The sequence below is a fragment of the Equus caballus genome, chromosome 7 (genome assembly GCF_041296265.1).
Source record: "Equus caballus isolate H_3958 breed thoroughbred chromosome 7, TB-T2T, whole genome shotgun sequence".
Classification (NCBI taxonomy): Eukaryota; Metazoa; Chordata; class Mammalia; order Perissodactyla; family Equidae; genus Equus; species Equus caballus.
This window is the reverse complement of record NC_091690.1, coordinates 28,294,016-28,302,278: the sequence shown is the minus strand read 5'-3', so window position 1 is coordinate 28,302,278 and position 8,263 is coordinate 28,294,016. Positions and strand designations below refer to the sequence as shown.

Sequence of the window (8,263 nt, the reverse complement as noted above, 5' to 3'; positions counted from 1 at the left end):
AAAAAGCCAAGGATGTCTACTTTCACCACTGTTCAGCTTTGTACTGGAGATCATAGTCATTGTGACAAAGCAAGAAAAAGAAATAAAAGACAAATATTGGCAAGGAAGAAATAAAACAGTATGTTTTCACAGATGATGTGATGGTTTATGTGGATGAAAACCTTACTAGAACTAATAAGTGAATTTAGCAAGGTTGCAGGACACAAGGTAAATATATACATATGAATTATATTTCTACATACTAGCAGCAAATGATTTGAAAAAAATTCCAATTACAACAGTATTATAAATAACAAAATACTTAGAAAAGTTTTTAACAGAAGATATGCAAGAACTGTGCACTGAAAATTATAAAACATTGTTGGATGAGATTAAGGAAGACCTAGATAAATGTAGGGATATACAATATTTATGAATTGGAGGACTCAACATTGATAAGACGTAATTCTTGTCAAATTAATCTGTAGATGTAATGTAATTCCAATCATAATCCTAGAATGCTTTGCTGGTAGCATTTTATAGGTTTATTCTGAAATTTATATGGAAGTTTAAAGGACCAAAATAGAAAAAAGAAAAACAAAGCTGAAGAATTTATAACAGAATACTTTAAGACTATACAGCTACAGTAATCAAGATAGTGTTGCATTGACATAAGGATAGACATATAGATCAATGAAATACAACAGAGATTCTAGCGATAGACTTGCACTCACATAATTAATTGATTTTGGACAGACGTATCAAAGCAATTCTATGGAAAACAGAAACTCTTTCAACAAACGGCACTGAAACAGCTGGACATCTTTATCCAGGAAAAAAAATGAGACTTCTCTCCTGAACTTTATACCGTATTTCAAAAAATTAGGGTTGGATCATAGACCTAAATATAGCAGATAAAACCATAAATTTTTTTTTAAACAAGCATGGGAGAGAATATTTTTGAGACCCAGAGGTAGACAAAGACATCTTAAACAAGACTCAGAAGTCAATAACCATAAAAGAAAAAAATGATAAATTAGTCTTCACTAAAATAAAAAATAAGCTTTGCTCATCAATAAACACTTCTGCTTTTAGCATGGTGGAGTAACAGGAACCAGATTTACTGTTCCATCATCACTGACTAAAACACTGCACAAAATATGTGATACACTGTTTTCCAGATATTAGGCAACAGTTAGGACGAGGCTGTGATCCTTGAGAGAAGGGAAACAAATGAAGTGAGCCTTGCAAATACCTCAGCTTATTGCCTGGAGGCAGTTTCCAGGTCACAGAACAGGGAGAGAGAGGCCAAACCGAGCCCGGTGGTCTCAATGAATTGAGGAGGAAGGGGCTGGAGCTCAGGGAAGCCAGGGTGCTGAACTTGCAGGCAGGGTACCAAAGAGGAGGAAGCGACACAGAAAGAGACAGAGCTCTTTCTGTGATCTGCAGAGGTGTCCCCTGAGTCTTTGACTGGCTATTATCTACAATATGTGAGAAGAAATGACTCAAAGCTGGGGAAACGATGACCAGAAAGGAGTGAGCAAAACAATTTCTGGAACCCACACTGAACTTGGAACTTGTATTCCCACCACCAGAATTGAGAGACCTTAGAATCCATGGGACATTGGGTAGAATGCTGAGAAGGGTGTTGCCTTAGGAGTGGAGCTATCTAGTCTGAAGGCTGCTGTGGACCCACTTTAAAGAAGCTTAAACACGTGGTTTGAGAGGCTCCAACTGATTAAAAGTCACTTAGTGCACCAGAATAAGGTCCAACACTATGAAAATGGACACAATACAATCTAGCACCCAACACATAAAATTTACAACACCCAGCATTTAATAAAAATTTCCAGGGCTGGCCCTGTGGCTGAGTGGTTAAGTTCACGTGCTCCGCTGCAGGTGGCCCAGTGTTCCGTGGGTTTGAATCCTGGGCGTGGACATGGCACTGTTCATCAAACCACACTGAGGCAGCGTCCCACATGCCACAACTAGAAGGACCCACAACGAAGAATATACAACTATGTATTGGGGGTCTTTGGGGAGAAAAAGGAAAAAAAAATCTTTAAAAAAAAAATTTCCAAGCATATAACGAATTAGAAAACTATGACCCCTATTAGGAGCTAAATCAACCAATAGAAAAACAAATACAATAAAATTAGCTAATGTATATTAGAAGAGCTATTATAAATATGCTTCATAGGTTCAAGAAGGTAGAGGAAAACATGAACATAATGTGGGAGAAATGGATAATATAAAAACACCAAAGTGGAACTTCTAGAGATGGAAATATATATTTGAAGTAAAAAAATACATTGGAAGGGACTAATAGTAGATTAGACACTGCAGAAAAAAGGATCAATGAACTTGATGATCCAAATCCATAAACTATCCAAAATGAAGGATAGAGAGAAAAATACTGGGAAAAAAATGAACAGAGATTCAATGATATGTGGAACAATGTCCATCAGTCTAATATACATTTAATTGGAGTCTCATAGGGAGAGAAAGGGGGAGAGAGACAGAAAAATAGTGTTTGAAAAATTCGTGGCTAAAATGTTCTCAAATTTGCTAAAAAGTCTAAACCCACAGATCCAAAAAGCTCAACAAACCCAATTAGAATAAAAATAAAGAAAACTACATCAAGGCACGTTATAATCAAATTTCTGAAAACCTGTAATAAGAGAAAATCTCAAAGCAGGCAGAGAAAAAAGACAAATTGTGTACAGAGAACAAAGATAAGAATGGCAGCAGACTTCTCATCGAAAATACATAAGTCAGGAGACAAGAGAGTGACATCTTTAAAGTACTGCAAGAAAAAACAAATAAATAAAAAAAAAATGCCTGCATCCTAGAATTCTATACCAAGTGAAGTATCTTTTAAAAATGAAGATGAAATGAAGGCTTTTCAGACAAACAGAATATGAAAGAATTCATTGTCAGCAGAACTGCATTGCAAAGAAATTTAAAGGAAAGTCTTAGGCAGAAGGAAAATCATTCTAGATGGAAATTTGGATCTACAAAATGGAATGAAGAGCACTGAAAATAATACATTATAAAGTCTAGAACAGCCACTGAAAATAAAATAAAGAGAAAAGCTGATGTGCCACTTGTGGAGATTAAAAAGAAATCCTCAAAAATCTGATTAATCCCAAAGAAGGCAGAAAAAAGGGACAAAATGAGCACAGAACAAATGGGACTAATAAAAAGCAAATAGCAAGAGGGTAGGTTTGTACCCAGCAATAGTGATAATTACATTAAATCTAAATGGTCTAAACACTCCAGTTAAATGGCAGAGATTGTCAAGTTGGATAAAAAAGCAAGACTCAGCTACATGCTATTTACAAGACATGCACTAAATATAAATACACAGAGAGATCAAAAGTAAAAGAATGGGAAGATATTTGCCATGCAAACTCTAATCAAAAGAAATCTGGGCTGGCTATATTAATATGGGTCAAAGTAGACTTCATAGCAAGGAATATTACCAGGAAGAAAAAGAAATGTTTCATAATGAAAAAGGGATCAAATAACCAATAGGACATAACAATCCTATATGTTTATACATTTAATAACAGCATTTAAAACTATATAAAGCAAAAACTGATAGACCTGAAAGAAGAAACAGATAAATTCACAATTATAGTCATAGTTTTCAACTCTCCTCTCTCAGCAACTGATAGAACAAATCGAATATCAGTAAGGGTATAGAAAACTTGCACAACAGCAGCAATCAATTTGATCTAGTTGACATCTGTAGAGCATCCCACCCAACAACAGCAAAATACACATTCTTTTCAAGCATACGGGGAAGATTTACCAAGTTAGACCACATTCTGGGCCATAAAACCAGTCTCAGTATGTTTAAGAAGTTTGAAATCATACGAAGTATGTTCTCTGACCAAAATGAAATAAAAGTAGAAATCGATAACCAACACATATCTAAAAAATCTCCCAAATATTTGAAAATTAGGCAATAGGCTTCCACATAAATCAAATCAAAATGATAATTAGAAAATGTTTGAACTGAATAAAAAATGCACACATACAACGTATCAAAAATTGTGGGATGCACCTAAAACAGTGCTTAGATATAAATATGCAGCATTAAATGCTTATGCTAGAAAAAAATGTCCTCAAATCAATCATCTGAACTTCTACCAAATGAAACTAGAAAAAGAAGAAAAAATTAAATCCAATTAAACTCCATGAAGGAAATAGGAAAGACGAGAGCAGAAATCAGTGAAATAAAAGGAGATAAAAATCCAAGAAACCCAGAGGTTATTCTTTGCAAAGTATTTTGATTGCCTCCTATTCGCTGAGTTGGTGAGGGAGGGATTGTGGCCTTGAGTTAAGGGGGATGGGGGAACACACAACACCTGGTACCAGATGGATGCAATTGATAGGAGTTTATTAGTCACGTATGCTCACAGCCAGGGGAGGAGGACACTGCATGCCATGCGGGGCCACGTAGGGGTTGCACTTGGGAACAGAGTGAATAACCAGGGGCTGTTGGGAGGCAGGGTTTGTGGTACCAAGAAAATGAGGTGCCCCACAGTTCCCAGGATGTGATTGGCATGTTTGAATAATTCCATGGGCTGGCAGGGAAACTGAAACCTGCTATTCAGAAATAAGCAAAAACTGCACCTGGTTCTCTTGATAAAGTGGGTTATTTGGATAGAGGACCTTATCCACAAGAGTAGAGGGGAGGGGAACAGGGGGTAAGGCCAGATGAAGCCCTCCTGACTTCACTAGACGTCAAGGCAGCACATAATATCAGGCCTTCATTGTAGGGCTCACACCACAGAAAGATCAATACAATTGATAAAACTCTAGCTTGACTGATCAGGAAAATAGAGGGAAAATGCAAATGACCCATAACAGGAATGAAAGACAGGATGTCCTCACAGATCCTATAGCTATTTAAAAAACCTAAGGGAATATTATAAATAACTATATGCCAATAAACTTGGCAAGTTCGATGAAATGGACGTATTCCTTGAAACATGAACTACAAAGGTCACACAATAAGAAATAACTCAAATATCCCTGTATCTATTAAATAAATTGAAGTCATAGTTTTAAAAAAAACCTTCTTATAAAGAAAACTCCAGGACCAGATGGCTTCACTAGTGAATTCAACTCTTTGGTATGCTGTAAATGTTTTACACCTGCCTCTCCAGAGCAGGAAAAAATGCCCCTGGGCTGTAGTATTTGCCAATGTGACATTACCAATGTGACATCACTGATCATGGAGCTATACAGATAAGATAGTCATAAATATCCTCAAGAACACTGATATTAATAAAATGTAGCAAAAATATTTAAGAAGTGATGAGTACTTATTCAGTATTTATTACCTTTGTTTTAAGTGAAATTTATTTAATTTTTAATAACGGCTGAGTTTGACAACTGGTTCACAAAATTCTTAAAAATTTAACAATAGATTTGTTTGTTTGTTTGTTTGTTTTTAAAGATTGGCACCTGAACTAACGTCTCTTGCCAATCCTCTTTTTTTTTTTTCTTCTGCTTTTTCTCCCCAAACCCACCCAGTACATAGCTGTATATTTTAGTTGTGGGTCCTTCTAGTTGTGGCATGTGGGATGCTGTCTCAGCATGGCCTGACGAGCGGTGCCGTGTCTGCTCCCAGGATCCCAACCAGTGACCAGGAAACCCTGGGCCACCGAATCGGAGCGTGAGAACTTAACCACTCTGCCACGGGGCCAGCCCCCAACAATAGACTCTTATAAGTCAGTACAAGCCAGTTCGGGTAGACCAGTGATTCCACTAAACATTTAAGGAAAAAACAACAGCAATTCTACAAAAACCGTTTTTGGGGAATATTTCCAAACTTATTTTAGGAGGTCAGCATTACCTAGATACCCAAACCAAAGACATTATAAGGGGAAAAAAGAAAGGTGCCAAAACTACAAACCACCATCCCACAAGAACACAGATACAGACCGGGGCCGGCCTGGTGGTGCAGCAGTTAAGTGCACATGTTCTGCTTCGGCGGCCAGGGGTTCGCCAGTTCGGATCCCAGGTGCGGACATGGCACCGCTTGCCAAGTCATGCTGTGGCAGGTGTCCCACATATAAATTAGAGGAAGATGGGCACGGATGTTAGCTCAGGGCCAGCCTTCCTCAGCAAAAAGAGGATTGGCAGCAGATGTTAGCTCAGGGTTAATCTTCCTCAAAAAAAAAAAAAAAAACAAAACCAGAACACAGATACAGAAATACTTAAAATTTTAGCAAAGAAAATTCAGCGGTATATAAAAAGGATAATAAACCATAGCCAAAAATAGCCTTTATCCCAGGAATTCAAGGTTGTTTTAATATGCAAAAGTCATCCTATACTTATCACATGTGGTAGGTAGAATATCCATTTTCTAATCCCAGAGCCTGAGAATGTGCCACTTTACGTAGCAGACGAGATTTTGCAGATGTGAGTAAGTTAAGGATTTTGAGATGAGGAGATTCTGAATTATGTGGCTGGATCCAGTGTAACCACAAGGGTTCTTAATGTGGAAGAGAGAAACCGGCAAGTCAGAGTCAGAGAAGGAGGTGTGATGATGCAGGCAGAGATCCAAGGGATGCCGTTGCTGGCACTGAAGATGGAAAGAGGCCATGATGCAAGGAATGTGGGGAGCTGCTAGAAGCTGGAAAAGGCAAGAAAATGGACTCTCTCCTGGAGCATCCAGAAGAAATGCAGTCCTGTTGACATCTTGACTTTAGCCTGGGGAGACCCATTTTGGACTTCAGACCTCCAGAATGGTAAGATAATCAATTTGTTTGTTTTTAAGCCAGTAAATTTGTTACAACAGCAATAGGAAACTAAATAGGAAGCCAACGCATCATGTAAAAAGTCTTAAAAGAAAAAAATATGATCATGTCAATTGATGCAGAGGAAGTTTTTGACAAAATTCAACATAGATTCATGATAAAATCTTGGCAAACTAGCAACAGAAGGGAACTTACATAACCTGGAAAATGGACATCTACAAAAACCCTACAGCTAACGTCATACTTACTGGTGAGAGACTCAATGTTTTCCCTCTCAGATCAGGAACAAGGCAAGGAAGTCTGTTCTAACTATATTCCCGCCTAGTTTTATTGGGATACGATTGACATACAACATTGTTTTAGTTTAAGGTGTACCACATAATGATTTGATAAATGTATATATTGCAAAATGATCACCACAATGTTTAATTAACATCCATCACCTCACATTGTTATAACTTTTTTCTTGTGATAAGAACTTTTAAGATTATTTTTAGCAATTTTCAAATATGCAGTACAGTATTATCAAGTATAGTCACCAAGCTGTACATCACACTCCCAATTTATTCATACTGTAGCTGGAAGTTTGTACCTTTTGACTACCTTCACCCATTTCCCCCATCCCCAACCCCCTGTTTTAACTATTTCTGTTCAACAGTGTACTGGAGGTCCTAGCCAATGCAATAATACAAAAAAAAAAAAAAGGAAGAAATAAAAGGCATGTTGTTTTGAAGGGAAGATTCAAAATTTTTTAAATTTATAGCCAACATGATTGTCTATCTGGAAAATCTTAAGAAATCTACAAAAAAGCTAAGGTACTAGAACTAATATGTGAGTTTAACGTTGCAGAATACAAGTTCAATATACAAAAATTATTTGTATTTCTATATACTAGAAACTAACAACTGGGAATTTATATTAAAAATAACATTTACAATAGCATAAAAATGTGAAATATTTAGGGACAAATTAGCAAAACTTATAAAGTACATTGAAAACCACAAAATGCTGCTGGGAGAAATTAAAGAAAATCTAAAAAAACAGAGATATGCCATGTTCATGGACCAGAAGACGTGACATTGTTAAGATGTCAATTCTCCCCAAAGTGATCTACAGATTTACTGTACTGCCAGTCAAAAGCTCAGCAAGTTTTTTGAGAAATTGCCAAGCTGATTCTAAAATTCATATAGAAATGCTAAGGGCTACAACAGCTAAAAAAGTTCTGAAAAACAAGGAAGAAATTTGGAGGAATTACTACCTGGTTTCAAGACTTACAATAAAATTACAGTAATTAAGTCAGTATATTATGGTATGGAATAGACATTTAGATCAGTAAAACAGAATAGAGAGTTCAGAAATAGAGTTATACCTACATGGTTAATTGATTTTTCACAGAAGTGCCAAGGTAATTCAGTGGAGGAAATTAACAGTCTTTTCAACAATTGGTGCTGAAACAATTGGATGTCTAAATAATAATAACAACAAAAGACCCTTGTCTTGTACCA

General features: G+C 36.6%; 1 protein-coding gene across 1 annotated transcript in view; it reads left to right on the top strand.

Annotated features, from left to right (window-relative positions):
- The first annotated feature begins 6,416 nt into the window (after positions 1-6,416).
- Positions 6,417-8,263, top strand: part of TRIM29 (tripartite motif containing 29) — a 41,511-nt gene continuing 39,664 nt past the window's right edge. The window contains exon 1 of the mRNA XM_070273789.1: positions 6,417-6,749. The gene's annotated coding sequence lies outside the window, so the exon portion shown is untranslated. The remainder of the gene's footprint in view (positions 6,750-8,263) is intronic.